This window comes from Bufo bufo, chromosome 1 (assembly GCF_905171765.1).
Source record: "Bufo bufo chromosome 1, aBufBuf1.1, whole genome shotgun sequence".
Lineage (NCBI taxonomy): Eukaryota > Metazoa > Chordata > Amphibia > Anura > Bufonidae > Bufo > Bufo bufo.
Genome location: NC_053389.1, coordinates 37,768,077 through 37,784,730, shown reverse-complemented (window position 1 = coordinate 37,784,730; position 16,654 = coordinate 37,768,077). Strand labels below are relative to the sequence as shown.

General features: G+C 44.9%; 1 long non-coding RNA gene across 1 annotated transcript; it reads right to left on the bottom strand.

The window, feature by feature from the left end:
* Positions 1–330: 330 nt before the first annotated feature.
* On the bottom strand, positions 331–15,950 carry LOC120993676. The gene is made up of 5 exons (XR_005777310.1): positions 15,825–15,950; positions 2,329–2,374; positions 1,608–1,640; positions 1,312–1,386; positions 331–374 (listed from the first exon to the last, which is right to left on the bottom strand). It is a non-coding gene; the product is annotated as an uncharacterized LOC120993676 (long non-coding RNA).
* Positions 15,951–16,654: the final 704 nt, after the last annotated feature.

Genomic DNA, 16,654 nt, shown 5'->3' with positions numbered 1-16,654 from the left:
TGAGGGATCCAAGGAGCCAGTGATCCAAGTCTAGCACTGAGTATGTCTTCAACTTTCTCTTGTCGCCTGTAGATAAGGACAATTTAGTGCCTAGTGGTGCTGTGAACGTCTGTTAGAAGGTTCTCAGGTTTCAGTCAGTCCTCAAGACTTTATATTATGTTTTATACTCCATTCACATCCAAAGCTGCATTCAGATTTCTGCCTGTAATCCAGTCCATTCCAAGAAGGAGAAGAAAAAAAAGGAAGGGGGGGGGGGAGGGTGTTAAAAAAAGGGGAAAGTAACATTTTATATGAAGTCCATGGGATATGGTGGGAGGGGGCATCACTTACTTTACATGGCTCCTTTTTCTTCTTTTTAAATAGGTTAAAATCAGCTGAAAAACAAACAGAAAATTAAGGGCATAGTATGTATGTGTGTATATGTGTAATGTACTGTATATATGTGTATATATAATGTACTGTATATATACTGTAAGGGGTTGCTCTCTCAAGCAGGGTGGCAGTGACAGATTTGTTTGCAGACAACAGGATTAAAGTCCAAATTGATGCTTTATTTTATGACACTCCGGCAATTTACAGGCAAACCGAGTTATAATTCACTAGGTACGGTGAAGTTCCAGCACCACAAAACAAAAGCCAAGCAAAATAAACTCCTGCCCGTCTGGGCTCTAACTAATACAGATTCGTTTCTAGCTCACCTATTGAGTGCAGTTCACACACAGAGACTCCGGCATCTCTAGCCAGCAAGGCAGCCAGCTTCCTAGATTTCTTCCAGGCATAACTCTCCCAGACTGACAGCCTGGGATGTGCTTTTATTTCCCCCTAATGATCCCAGCTGGCTACACCTGGGGATCCCTCACGCTAGAGGAAAACCTGCCCTGGAATGGAGGTGGACTGGGGAGGTCCCACTACCAAACCTACCTTCCCAGTCCAAATAAAATCCAGCCCTTGAGCTTTTAACAAAACTGTGTCAGCAACCTACACCTTGCTGAAACCACTTTAGCTTTTCTGGATTTTACTTAGCTCACCCAGTTGAGGAACCTGGGTGAGATATACACCCCTTCCAAGACTTTTCCATACACTTTACCACAATACTGTATGTGTATATATTTACTGTACATATGTATATGGATGTGTGTACTGTATATATATTTACTGTACATATGTATATGGATATGTGTACTGTATATATATTTACTGTACATATGTATATGGATGTGTGTACTGTATATATATTTACTGTACATATGTCTATGGATGTGTGTACTGTAAATATATCTATATAGTTACCACATAGCTGATGCTACTTACTCAGCAGGATAATAACCCCAATAGTCAGCATGACACCAGCAAAGATCAGACCTCCCATCCGGAGCCTCATATAATCTGAGAAGAGAGCAGGACCCATCTATTACTGATGAGGGCAAATGCAGACCACTGACAAAATTATGAAGTGTATACTGAGTCTGTGTATTCTGGCCAAAGCAAAATAGTAAGTAGATTCGCCCAGACCAGCTCCCCACCAGATACAGTGGGAGGAGGAATAATTTGGTGGTAAGTACCTGATGTTGTTGATAGAGTAACTGTTTAATGGCAAAATGACTCACCATAGTGAAACTGATCTTGTTCTGCTGCAGAACCTGTGGGGGGTGGTAGTGAGTAAGAGAATTAGCCAGGCCATTGATTATACAGAACATGAGCTTACAGTCATCCGTCATTTATCTACTGGATAATCCACCGCTTGATAAAGGGACCCTTCATAATAAGGTGATCAGCAATCAGCTGTGATCTGTAGGGAAACCTGGCAGTAAGTGTTTAGTTTCCCTGCAGCGCCTCCGCAGGAGACATGAAGCATTACACAGAGTCCATTCACATCAATGAGCTGTCTGTGTAATGCAGGACGGGACAGGTCCTCCAGTGATGCCCATTCTGGTCAAGAAATGAGGATCTTGTTTTAAAGCGGGTATCCCAATGAGACAACTTATCATCTATCCACAGGATAGGAGAGGTGTCCCATCCCAAGGACGTACAACAGCTCGGATGGAGTGGCAGCCCCATAGAGCCGAATGGAGTGGTAGTGTGCATGCGTAGCTGTCACTTCATTCAAGCCACCGTTCTCGTGATCAGCGTGGACCCCAGCATTCGGACCCCCCTGCAGATCAGACACTTATTCCCTATCCTGTGGATAAGGAATACGTTTTTGTAAGGGGACAATCCCTTTCAAACTCAAATAGGAAAGAACAAAAAATCTGCTGTTCCACTGATGACTACTAGGTGGCGCTAAGCAAACTTTAAAATAGTAAAATGTGAGGATGACCATTTACCTACCTCTAATCAGAAATGCACTGAGAATCACTAGACAGCACCAGACACCCTGAAAAGAGGCAAAAAGGAGATATTAATGTATGTCCTAACTATTAATACTCATAGATTGTACAGCTCAGGTATGAAACCTATGATGGATATTAGCGGCAGGGGAGGGGTTGGGATATTCTTTCAGAGCTGATTGACAACAGGCATCGGGACACTGTGGTAGCACAGGGACACCTCCTGCCATATTACCCCTGTCCCAGGGCCCTTCTTACATTTCATGCCGGCATAATCCTTACAACCGCCTCATCTCAAACTCTTGTGAAACCCTGAGATTACACAGCGGTCTAAGAACAGATCAGGTTTCTGGACTGCATTTCTTTAGTCCGGAGCTTCAATCTTCAGTTTCCTTAATGTTCTGGGGGGGGGTACTGGTTCTCATTGAGGAGATGAAATTTTACAGGCAATGCCCCATGGGAAAATATGCAAATTAGCTCCTCCAGAACCACAGCCTTCTCTTTAGTGCCACCTAGTGGTAGATACTCTGTAGTTCAACATCTCATCCATTAAAGGGGTTTTCAGAGACTTTTCTATTGATGACCTATCCTCTGATCAGTTGGGGATTGACATCTGGGACCCCCGCCAATCAGCTGTCTCAGAAGGCCCCGGCAGGGGTGCACCTAGCCTTTCTGCTGCAATAGGAAAAAACTAAAGGGCGCCCCCCCCCCCCATGCCAATTTCTTAACCTAATCCCTTTGACACAATGAAAGCACCCATTGCCCATGGCCCTCCGCTGCTCCCCCCAGTTGCCCCTACCTGGTGCCAACCTGAGTCGATCACCTTACCTGGCCTCATTGGTGGTGCACCCCTGGGCCACGGCCCTTACTGTAGCGAAGCAGCCTTCTGTCTGCTCACCAAGCACAGCGCCGTACATTGTATAATGGCCATGTTTGGTATCGTAGTTCTGGCCTATTCACTTCTATTGGGCTGAGCTGCGCCTCAGCCATGTGAGGTGGTGGGGTGACTGACTCAGAGCGCTAGTGCCTTCTCAAACATCTGATCGGTGGAGGTCCTCATACAGATTGTCCCCTAGTGATAGCAACAGGCAGTCAAATATGGACGGGTGAAGCACAGCTCTTGTGCTATGAAGCGTAACAAGAATATGCTCTAAATTAGTGACCTCGCATACAATTTAGGACTGTGAACTGAACAACTCATCCACAGAAGCTGTAAAACAAGTGTTAAGGAACAAGGAATGAAATATGCTGAAGGCCTGATGTCTTGAGAGGTGACAACGTTGCATTTCTGGTTGGGAAAGTTCAGTAAGATCCACAATAACAAGGGTTCATAAGAACATGATCTCAAGAACTGGCCGGGGATAGAGACGTCTGGTATCTGAGGACTGTCTGACAGCTGAATCATCATCCTCACTACCTGTCTGCACTTCTGTCTTCTACCACTAGAGGGAGCGAACTCCTTTCATGGACAATAACATTACAATTATAGCTTTACAGTTCACAGATTTACCTTCAGAATTAGAACCTTAAACTATTATTCCTATGTGGTGACAGGAAACATGACTGGCCAGCAAGGGTCTAGAGACCAGTCTGTATCACATCAATGAGAGGCAAGAGGAAGTGTCATTGTGCCGTTTTCCTTTTGCCCCGAGCAGGGCCAGCTCCAGGTTTACGAGGTCTGTTAGGAAACAGAGTCACATTGAGCCCCCTCACGGCTTAACTATGTTCAACCATCCAGTATAATGGCAGCGGTGACTTTTCTATCCTGCTTTTTTTCCATTGCAATTTGCACCAAGGAACATCAAAACCCCCACCCCACGTGAATGGACTCCAGAACAAAAAAGAGAAGCCGCTGTATGCCGCAAAGTGTCATATTTTGTATCAACTTTACTAAGAAGCAATTTTCATTTGACCTGAATTCGATGCTCATGAGTCATGACCAAAAATCACCTTTTTCTGTGTCATACTGTTGTTTTACTTTACGTGTTCAGTTTAGTTGTTTTTGTGCCTTTCTGGTTTTACTAACTTTACGGACAAACTGGACAAACAGGTACATACAGAGATCTCACATAAGTAAAGAAGGGGCGGCACAATCCGCACTGTAGCGAGATCCGTGATTATCTGGACTGATGAGGATCTACACACTGCCGGTGGTGCACGGCCGATCACAGTAGGTTCAAGTACATATAGTCACGATGTGAGAGGAGAAACATTCAGCGGCACTCGCCAGTGTGTTGTATCAAAGCGGTGCTTTATTCCATAGACAAGATGTAGCAGGGGGCAGACAAATCTTTACCACGTATCAAACAGCGACGGCCGTTTCGCGCTACATGCGCTTCCTCAGGCTGTGCGTCAGCGCGTACATTCGCGCCACCCTTTTAACTATCGGCGCTGTCTGTTGTCATGGTAATAGACAGCAAAGTTGCGCCCGCATAAAAGGTTAGTGAAAAAATATATACAGTACATATAACGTAACAAATATAAATTCCACGTGTTTCAATACCACATGACAGCATCGTGTGCAACACATATCTATAAGAATGGACTCAACTCATTCCTATCATTTAATCCAAGCTCACCCAGAGCCTGAGTACGCAAAATCCACCTTGCTTCCCTCTGCAGGAGGAGGCGATGTCTGTCCCCCCCCCGGATACAATCTCTAGCCCTGTGAAAGAGATACAATCCACGTTACCTCCATGAACACTTCTTACGTGGTCTATGAATTTTGGGCAACCTTTTCCAGTTTTTACGGAATTGAAGTGCTCCCTCACTCTTTCGAACATGCCCCTGATTGTCTTCCCAATGTAGAATCTCCCGCAGAGTAGTAGATACACTACATACGTGCTCCTGCAGTGGATGAAACTTTTGATTCTATGTTGGGTGCCTGCAAACTCAATATACTTCTTTTGGGAATTATGTTGGCAAAGTGAACAACCGCCACATCGAAAATTACCCTTTGGTATATTATTTCTAAGCCAATTATTGCCCTTGATGGGATGAAACCTGCTTCTCACAAGTCTGTCTTTAATCGTGTGGCTTCTTCTAAAGGATACGAGTGGCTTCTGCTCAGTGAGTTCGCTCAGGGTTGCATCCCTCCTCAAAATGTCCCAATTCTTAAAAATTACTGAACGAATGTGTTCTGCCATGGGGCTATATTTGAAAGAGAATGCAAACCTAGTGGCCCCATTCTTGGCCTTCTTCTGTTTATTTCTACAACCACCTGCTCGTAAGTAGAACGTTCTGGGGAGAAACCCTCCTCTACTCTCTTCATATCCTTATTAAGCAACTCTTCTGGATATCCTCTCTCTAACAATCGCTGCTTTAGCTCTGATGCCTGTCTGTGGTAGCCACTATCCCTACTATTTATTCTCCTCAATCTGACAAACTGGACGTAGGGTACGGCTTTTTTCACATTTCGTGGATGGAAGCTGTCATGGTGGAGCAAGGAGTTGGTCGCCGTGGGCTTACGAAAGCCCTCCGTGACCAGCTCGTCGCCCTCAACCAAGACAGACACATCCAGAAATTCCAAAATTGAGGGTGAATGTCATTCCCATGTCATTTGCCTTTAGGTATTTTACAAACTCGCTACACTCGATCTCTGTACCTTCCCATACTATGAACACGTCATCCACGAAACGTAAATACGTTTTCAACCGGGGTAAAAACGGATTCATAGTGGAATAAACAAACCTATGTTCTAATCTGGCAAGATACATATTTGCGAATGTGCAGGAGACGGGGGTCCCCATAGCCGTACCCAGCTTTTGCCTAAACCACTCGTTTCCAAACTGGAACACATTGTTGGTTAAAATAAATTCAAGTGCCTCACCAATGAAATCACAAAAAATTGGGCTTTTTCCCAAATTAGTTACAATGTCAAGGACCGCCTCCACACCGCACCATGAGGGATGCGGGTGTAGAGGCTTTCCACATCGAGGGATACCAACTGGCACCCTTCCTGCCAATGCAGTTCCTTTAAAGCCAACAAAAAAATCATTGGTGTCCCTGAGATAAGCAGGCCTCAAAAGCCAGTCTACATACTTAGACAAAGGCTCCGTCACTGAGCCAATCCCCGCCACGATAGGACGTCCCGGGGGGTGGCTCAGCGACTTATGTAGATCTCTCGACAGAACAGGGATCAGCCACCTTCGGCACTCTAGGTGTTCTGAAACTACAACACCCAGAGGGCTCCATTCACTACTATAGGAGTTAGAACAGCTGAGCATGTTTCAGTGGCGGATCCAGGGGGGGGGGGGCAACGGGGCAATTGCCCCCCCCGAGCTGGCGGTGGCGGCGGGGCACAGGGAGATGAGCGCTTCCATAGTCACCTGTATCGCCGTCCTCAGGACAACAATACAGATGGCTGTGCTGAGGCAGGGGAGGGAGAGGTGTGTCCCTATCAGAGGCCAGAGCAGGCGGCGCGATGACTGAGCCGTACAGCGCTGGACACAGGCCAGAAGAGGCCTGCATCACATCGCTGACATAGAGGTAAGTATGTTGTTTTTTTTTTTTTTTATATATATATACAATACTTTTACTGGCACATGGGGGGGGGGCTGTTATTGCTGGCACATGGGGGGGGGGCTGTTATTGCTGGCACATGGGGGGGGCTGTTATTGCTGGCACATGGGGGGGCTGTTATTGCTGGCACTTGGGGGGGCTGTTATTGCTGGCACATGGGGGGGCTGTTATTAATACTGGCACATGGGGGGCTATTAATACTGGCACATGGGGGGGCTGTTATTAATACTGGCACATGGGGGGGCTGTTATTAATACTGGCACATGGGGGGCTGTTATTATTACTGGCACATGGGGGGGCTGTTATTAATACTGGCACATGGGGGGGCTGTTATTAATACTGGCACATGGGGGGGGCTGTTATTAATACTGGCACATGGGGGGCTGTTATTAATAGTGGCACATGGGGGGGCTGTTATCATTGGCACATGGGGGGGCGTTATTACTGGCACATGGGGGGCTGTTATTACTGGCACATGATTGGCGGGGTTGCTCTTGTTACTGGAACATCATTGGGGGCACTATAGGGGCATCTACTGAGGCCACAAAGAAGGGGTGTTTTATATGGGGGGCTCTGTACAGTACAATTTTATACTGGGACACATTATGGTGGGTACTATGGGGAAGGGGGGAGAGGAGTACTATGGGGTCATCTACGGGGGGCACTAAGAATGGGTATTTTATACTTGCAAATTATGGGGGACACAGAGGGCATCTACTGGAGCATTTTATACTGGTACATTATGGGGGGCACTAGGAGGAAGGGGGGTGTGGAGCACTATGGGGGCATTTACTGGGGGCACTATATAGGGGTATTTTATACTGGCACATTATGGGGGCACTATGGGGACATTAGCTCACCTGGGGCATTACAAGGGGGTATTTTTTGCACATAAGGAGAATTATTTCTACTGGGGGGGCATTATGGTGGGCTTTATTACTCCCTTATGGTATGACCCCTAGTAGCAGCACCAGCCTCTCCCTGCTCTGCTATCCATCTGCCCCTTCTCCAAATCCTTAATATGAAATCTTTCTCATTAGGATAACACAACATCAGCTCCGCCGAGCCCCCGGCCAAAGTGTGGAAGTGGCGTCCGGGATCCCCAAGGGCCAAGTAACTGTAAGTTTTCATGTGGAATATGTTTGTTATACACATATAGCATACACTGTGCCACACAATATACAGTATACCTCTACACTGTGCCACACAATATACAGTATACCTCTACACTGTGCCACACAATATACAGTATACCTCTACACTGTGCCACACAATATACAGTATACCTCTACACTGTGCACACAATATACAGTATACCTCTACACTGTGCCACACAATATACAGTATACCTCTACACTGTGCCACACAATATACAGTATACCTCTACACTGTGCCACACAATATACAGTATACCTCTACACTGTGCCACACAATATACAGTATACCTCTACACTGTGCCACACAATATACAGTATACCTCTACACTGTGCCACACAATATACAGTATACCTCTACACCGTGCCACACAATATACAGTATACCTCTACACCATGCCACACAATATACAGTATACCTCTACACCGTGCCACACAATATACAGTATACCTCTACACTGTGCCACACAATATACAGTATACCTCTACACTGTGCCACACAATATACAGTATACCTCTACACTGTGCCACACAATATACAGTATACCTCTACACTGTGCCACACAATATACAGTATACCTCTACACTGTGCCACACAATATACAGTATACTCTACACTGTGCCACACAATATACAGTATACCTCTACACTGTGCCACACAATATACAGTATACCTCTACACTGGGCCACACAATATACAGTATACCTCTACACTGTGCCACACAATATACAGTATACCTCTACACTGTGCCACACAATATACAGTATACCTCTACACTGTGCCACACAATATACAGTATACCTCTACACTGTGCCACACAATATACAGTATACCTCTACACTGTGCCACACTATATACAGTATACCTCTACACTGTGCCACACAATATACAGTATACCTCTACACTGTGCCACACAATATACAGTATACCTCTACACTGTGCCACACAATATACAGTATACCTCTACACTGTGCCACACAATATACAGTATACCTCTACACCATGCCACACAATATACAGTATACCTCTACACCGTGCCACACAATATACAGTATACCTCTACACCGTGCCACACAATATACAGTATACCTCTACACTGTGCCACACAATATACAGTATACCTCTACACTGTGCCACACAATATACAGTATACCTCTACACTGTGCCACACAATATACAGTATACCACTACACTGTGCCACACAATATACAGTATACCTCTACACTGTGCCACACAATATACAGTATACCTCTACACGGTGCCACACAATATACAGTAAACCTCTACACTGTGCCACACAATGTACAGTATACCGCTACACTGTGCCCCCCAATATACAGTATACCTCTACACTGTGCCACACAATATACAGTATACCTCTACACTGTACCACACAATATACAGTATACCTCTACACTGTGCTATATAATATACAGTATACCTCTACACTGTGCCACACAATATACAGTATACCTCTACACTGTGCCACACAATATACAGTATACCTCTACACTGTGCCACACAATATACAGTATACCTCTACACCATGCCACACAATATACAGTATACCTCTACACCGTGCCACACAATATACAGTATACCTCTACACCGTGCCACACAATATACAGTATACCTCTACACTGTGCCACACAATATACAGTATACCTCTACACTGTGCCACACAATATACAGTATACCTCTACACTGTGCCACACAATATACAGTATACCACTACACTGTGCCACACAATATACAGTATACCTCTACACTGTGCCACACAATATACAGTATACCTCTACACGGTGCCACACAATATACAGTAAACCTCTACACTGTGCCACACAATGTACAGTATACCGCTACACTGTGCCCCCCAATATACAGTATACCTCTACACTGTGCCACACAATATACAGTATACCACTACACTGTGTAGTCTGTTCTATAAGCACCATTGTTTTGTGGCGGCGGACAGAAAATAATCTGGAAGTTCCCCTTCCGAGACCAGGCTCTGGATCCGCCACTGGCATGTTTGCAGGCTGGGAGTTGTAGTTTCATAGCAGCTGGTGTGCCGAAGGTTGCCGATCCCTGCGATAGAACATCACTTAGGGCTGTTTCACAAGAGCAAGTCCATTGTGGGAATTAGAGATGAGCGAATCTATTCGGAGATTCGTTCCAAATCTCCAATTTTTTAGGCTCAGGATCGAACCCAAATCTTTTCTGGTTCGATTTGGACAAATCTTATAAAACGGCGCCCAGCGTATAAGGAATCGATAGTCACGACCAGGCAGAAGCTAATTGCAGTCAGTTGCGGTCAAGCAATAACCGCAGTTTGTGGCAGCAACAATAAAAGTAGATACAGTTACACCTGACGCTGTATCAGACCGATGGGACGGGCGGGGGAAAATTTAAATTTTTTTTAAAAAATTCATGAAACGAAATGGGAGCTTTTCATAAAAAAAAAATCTTTGTTATAGAGGACTAGAGGGAGTTATATAACAATTCCCAGGGCAACTGGAGCAACTTTGGTTCGGAACGAATAGATTCAAACCCGAACTGAACTTTTTGAAAAATTTGGCAAATCCGAAACTAACTGAATGTTGGAAGATTAGCTCATCTCTAGTCATCATGCTCCGTGTGTGAGTGTGATCCTCCACTCTGGACCTGTAGAAGTTCACGGCATTGTACTGATTTATAATGCTGTGTGCCTCTGCTTCACCTTACTTCTACAGAATCATACTGACACAAAGCTTAGCATTATAAATCAGTATAACGTTGTGCGTTCCTGCAGGTCCAGAACAGAGGATCACTCTCACATGGAGCACGATTCCCGCAATGGACTCACTTATGGAGGCACCTCCAAAGTCATCATCGGGAGGGTCACTCCTCCAATGACCTATGCTGGAGGTGCTGAGTCTTCAGAGGAGAAACTTCCCAGGACAGAAGAGAGTAGAGCATTAGGCACCAGCATTTGCTCCACCTTGTCGGGTGCGGACTCCATAACAGTCCCCAGGGTCATTGATTGTCCTCTACCCCAAGTGTCAATGTAAAAAGAAGGGGCGCTCCGTATGAACGAACAGGGCAGTGTTCTCCAAACAGAGTTGTGCTTATTCGGGCACAATTCTGAGAAGCAAATGGAAGGAGAGTCATCGCTCACAGGTGAAGAAGCAGGCTGAAGGAGCCCAGGAAAGCTTTAGTAATAAAACGTAACATGTTTCAAAGGTGTGCGGCCTTCTTTATCAGACACATTCAGAACGATAGTTGCAGTTTTTATATGTTTTGATTTTTTTTTGTAATTGTCCAGTCCGTCACCAAACTGAAGACGGTGATAGGGTTGAATTCAGGAGGGCACCTGAACAGATACATAGATAATTACATAGTCACAGATACCATTAAACCAGAACCATTCCTGACAAAGGATAGCGACTCTATCTGAAACGCGTCGGGGTTTAGTGGTATCAGTGACTACCCGTAGTCACAGTAGTGACATCCCTCCTACTCTGTACGAGCGTGAGCCACAAGATTGAACTAAATGAGCCGCGCTGCCGGCCGGGGCGCGTCTCCAAGTTCAAGACACTCTGACCTGACCTGTGCCTGCAAAAAAAGCTCCAAACACATCCCAAAAGGCCTTAGGACTTGGGAGAAAAACATCTAGAGTAAAGGTAACTCAGATTTGTGACATCCCACAGCTTAGTCCGCTTAGAGCGCTACTAGAATAAACACATAGTTGATACAGTTGAAAAAATACATACGTCCATCAAGTTCAACCAGGGGATAGGTGGGGACGCGAATCCCAGAAGGAATTGATTTCTACACGTTTTCCTAAGCATTAATGTTTTTTACTTTTAAGAATTCATCTAAACGCTTTTAAAACCGTCCACTGTTCCTGCTGTGACCACGTCCTGAGGAAGTCTATACCACAGCTTCACAATTCTTACAGTAAAGAAGCTTTGACGCTTCTGGAGAATGAACTTTTTTTTCTCCAGTCGGAGGCAGTGCCCCTATTTTACATAGAACAGCTTTTCGCCGTATTTTTTTGTATAGCCCATTTATATACTTGTACAGGTTAATCATGTCCCTCCTTAGGCGTCTCTTCCCAAGACTAAATAAATTAAAATCTTTTAATCTTTCTTCATAACTAAGACCCTCCATGCCCCTTCTCGGTTTAGTCGCTCTCCTCTGTACTTTTTCCAGCTGCAGAGCGTCCTTTCTATGGACTGGTGCCCAGAACTGAACTGCATATTCCAGATGAGGCCGCACCAACGCTTTGTAAAGTGGTAATATTACATCCCTGCCCCGCGAGTCCATGCCTCGTTTAATGCATGACAATATCCTGGTGGCCTTAGAAGCTGTGTCATTATCCTGTCCCCAAGTGTCAGTGTCATTATCCTGTACCACAAGTGTCAGTGTGTCATTATCCTGTACCCCAAGTGTCAGTGTGTCATTATCCTGTACCACAAGTATCAGTGTGTCATTATCCTGTACCCCAAGTGTCAGTGTCATTATCCTGTACCACAAGTGTCAGTGTGTCATTATATTGTCCCCAAGTGTCAGTGTCATTATCCTGTACCACAAGTGTCAGTGTCATTATCCTGTACCACAAGTATCAGTGTGTCATTATATTGTCCCCAAGTGTCAGTGTCATTATCCTGTACCACAAGTGTCAGTGTCATTATACACTGCGTGCAGAATTATTAGGCAAATGAGTATTTTGACCACATCATCCTCTTTATGCATGTTGTCTTACTCCAAGCTGTATAGGCTCGAAAGCCTACTACCAATTAAGCATATTAGGTGATGTGCATCTCTGTAATGAGACGGGGTGTGGTCTAATGACATCAACACCCTATATTAGGTGTGCATAATTATTAGGCAACTTCCTTTCCTTTGGCAAAATGGGTCAAAAGAAGGACTTGACAGGCTCAGAAAAGTCAAAAATAGTGAGATATCTTACAGAGGGATGCAGCACTCTTAAAATTGCAAAGCTTCTGAAGCGTGATCATCGAACAATCAAGCGTTTCATTCAAAATAGTCAACAGGGTCGCAAGAAGTGTGTGGAAAAACCAAGGCGCAAAATAACTGCCCATGAACTGAGAAAAGTCAAGCGTGCAGCTGCCAAGATGCCACTTGCCACCAGTTTGGCCATATTTCAGAGCTGCAACATCACTGGAGTGCCCAAAAGCACAAGGTGTGCAATACTCAGAGACATGGCCAAGGTAAGAAAGGCTGAAAGACGACCACCACTGAACAAGACACACAAGCTGAAACCTCAAGACTGGGCCAAGAAATATCTCAAGACTGATTTTTCTAAGGTTTTATGGACGAAATGAGAGTGAGTCTTGATGGGCCAGATGGATGGGCCCGTGGCTGGATTGGTAAAGGGCAGAGAGCTCCAGTCCGACTCAGACGCCAGCAAGGTGGAGGTGGAGTACTGGTTTGGGCTGGTATCATCAAAGATGAGCTTGTGGGGCCTTTTCGGGTTGAGGATGGAGTCAAGCTCAACTCCCAGTCCTACTGCCAGTTTCTGGAAGACACCTTCTTCAAGCAGTGGTACAGGAAGAAGTCTGCATCCTTCAAGAAAAACATGATTTTCATGCAGGACAATGCTCCATCACACGCGTCCAAGTACTCCACAGCGTGGCTGGCAAGAAAGGGTATAAAAGAAGAAAATCTAATGACATGGCCTCCTTGTTCACCTGATCTGAACCCCATTAAGAACCTGTGGTCCATCATCAAATGTGAGATTTACAAGGAAGGAAAACAGTACACCTCTCTGAACAGTGTCTGGGAGGCTGTGGTTGCTGCTGCACGCAATGTTGATGGTGAACAGATCAAAACACTGACAGAATCCATGGATGGCAGGCTTTTGAGTGTCCTTGCAAAGAAAGGTGGCTATATTGGTCACTGATTTGTTTTTGTTTTGTTTTTGAATGTCAGAAATGTATATTTGTGAATGTTGAGATGTTATATTGGTTTCACTGGTAAAAATAATTAATTGAAATGGGTATATATTTGTTTTTTGTTAAGTTGCCTAATAATTATGCACAGTAATAGTCACCTGCACACACAGATATCCCCCTAAAATAGCTAAAACTAAAAACAAACTAAAAACTACTTCCAAAAATATTCAGCTTTGATATTAATGAGTTTTTTGGGTTCATTGAGAACATGGTTGTTGTTCATTAATAAAATTAATCCTCAAAAATACAACTTGCCTAATAATTCTGCACTCCCTGTATTGTCCCCAAGTGTCAGTGTCATTATCCTGTACCCCAAGTGTCAGTGTCATTATCCTGTACCACAAGTGTCAGTGTCATTATCCTGTACCCCAAGTGTCAGTGTCATTATCCTGTACCACAAGTGTCAGTGTGTCATTATATTGTCCCCAAGTGTCAGTGTCATTATCCTGTACCACCAGTATCAGTGTGTCATTATATTGTCCCCAAGTGTCAGTGTCATTATCCTGTACCACAAGTGTCAGTGTCATTATCCTGTACCCCAAGTGTCAGCGTGTCATTATCCTCTACCCCAAGTGTCAGTGTCATTATCCTGTACCCCAAGTGTCAGTGTCATTATATTGTCCCCAAGTGTCAGTGTCATTATCCTGTACCCCAAGTGTCAGTGTCATTGTCCTGTACCCCAAGTGTCAGTGTGTCATTATCCTGTACCCCAAGTGTCAGTGTCATTATCCTGTACCCCAAGTGTCAGTGTCATTGTCCTGTACCCCAAGTGTCAGTGTCATTATCCTGTACCCCAAGTGTCAGTGTCATTATCCTGTACCCCAAGTGTCAGTGTCATTGTCCTGTACCCCAAGTGTCAGTGTCATTATCCTGTACCCCAAGTGTCAGTGTCATTATCCTGTACCACAAGTGTCAGTGTCATTATCCTGTACCCCAAGTGTCAGTGTCATAATCCTGTACCCAAAGTGTCAGTGTCATTGTCCTGTACCCCAAGTGTCAGCGTGTCATTATCCTGTACCACAAGTATCAGTGTCATTATCCTGTACCCCAAGTGTCAGTGTCATTATCCTGTACCCCAAGTGTCAGTGTCATTATCCTGTACCACACGTGTCAGCGTCATTATCCTGTCCCCCAAGTGTCAGCGTCATTATCCTGTCCTCCAAGTGTCAGTGTCATTATCCTGTCCCCCAAGTGTCAGTGTCATTATCCTGTACCCCAAGTGTCAGTGTCATCATCCTGTACCCCAAGTGTCATTATCCTGTCCTCCAAGTGTCAGTGTCATTATCCTGTACCCCAAGTGTCATTATCCTGTACCACAAGTATCAGTGTGTCATTATATTGTCCCCAAGTGTCAGTGTCATTATCCTGTACCCCAAGTGTCAGTGTCATTATCCTGTACCCCAAGTGTCAGTGTCATTGTCCTGTACCCCAAGTCTCAGCGTCATTATCCTGTACCCCAAGTGTCAGTGTCATTATCCTGTCCCCCAAGTGTCAGTGTGTCATTATCCTGTACCCCAAGTGTCAGTGTCATTATCCTGTACCCCAAGTGTCAGTGTCATTATCCTGTCCTCCAAGTGTCAGTGTCATTATCCTGTACCCCAAGTGTCAGTGTCATTATCCTGTACCCCAAGTGTCAGTGTGTCATCATCCTGTACCACAAGTGTCAGTGTGTCATTATATTGTCCCCAAGTGTCAGTGTCATTATCCTGTGCCACAAGTGTCAGTGTCATTATCCTGTACCACAAGTGTCAGCGTCATTATCCTGTGCCACAAGTGTCAGCGTCATTATCCTGTGCCACAAGTGTCAGTGTCATTATCCTGTGCCACAAGTGTCAGCGTCATTATCCTGTAATTCTCTTACCTGGCAGGCCATGGTGGAGACTTCTGCCGGTGACCGCACAGAATGAGGCTCTAAACAGTCCGTCCTTGGACCCTTTATAGATTTTCTCTGTTTTGACTCCAAACATCACACAAGATGGAACAAGACAGAACAGAGACAAGAGGAGCAAAACAAGCAGCGGAGTCACCAGGCTTATGGTCTGTATTAGATATGGAAAGCGTGGAGGGTCCTTACAGTAATACTGGAAAACTGAATAGCAATCAGTGGCGGATCCAGAGCCTGGTCTCGGGAGGAGCACTTCCAGATTATTTTCTGTCCGCCGCCACAAAACAATGGTGCTTATAGAACAGACTCCACAGTGTAGAGGTATACTGTATATTGTGGGGCACAGTGTAGAGGTATACTGTATATTGTGGGGATCAGGGTAGAGGTATACTGTATATTGTGTGGCACAGTGTAGCGGTATACTGTATATTGTTTGGCACAGTGTAGAGGTATACTGTATATTGTGGGGCACAGTGTAGAGGTATACTGTATATTGTGTGGCACAGTGTAGAGGTATACTGTATATTGTGTGGCACAGCGTAGCGGTATACTGTATATTGTGTGGCACAGTGTAGAGGTATACTGTATATTGTGTGGCACAGCGTAGCGGTATACTGTATATTGTGTGGCACAGTGTAGAGGTATACTGTATATTGTGTGGCACAGTGTAGAGGTATACTGTATATTGTGTGGCACAGTGTAGTGGTATACTGTATATTGTGTGGCACAGTGTAGAGGTATACTGTATATTGTGGGGCACAGTGTAGAGGTATACTGTATATTGTGTGGCACAGTGTAGCGGTATA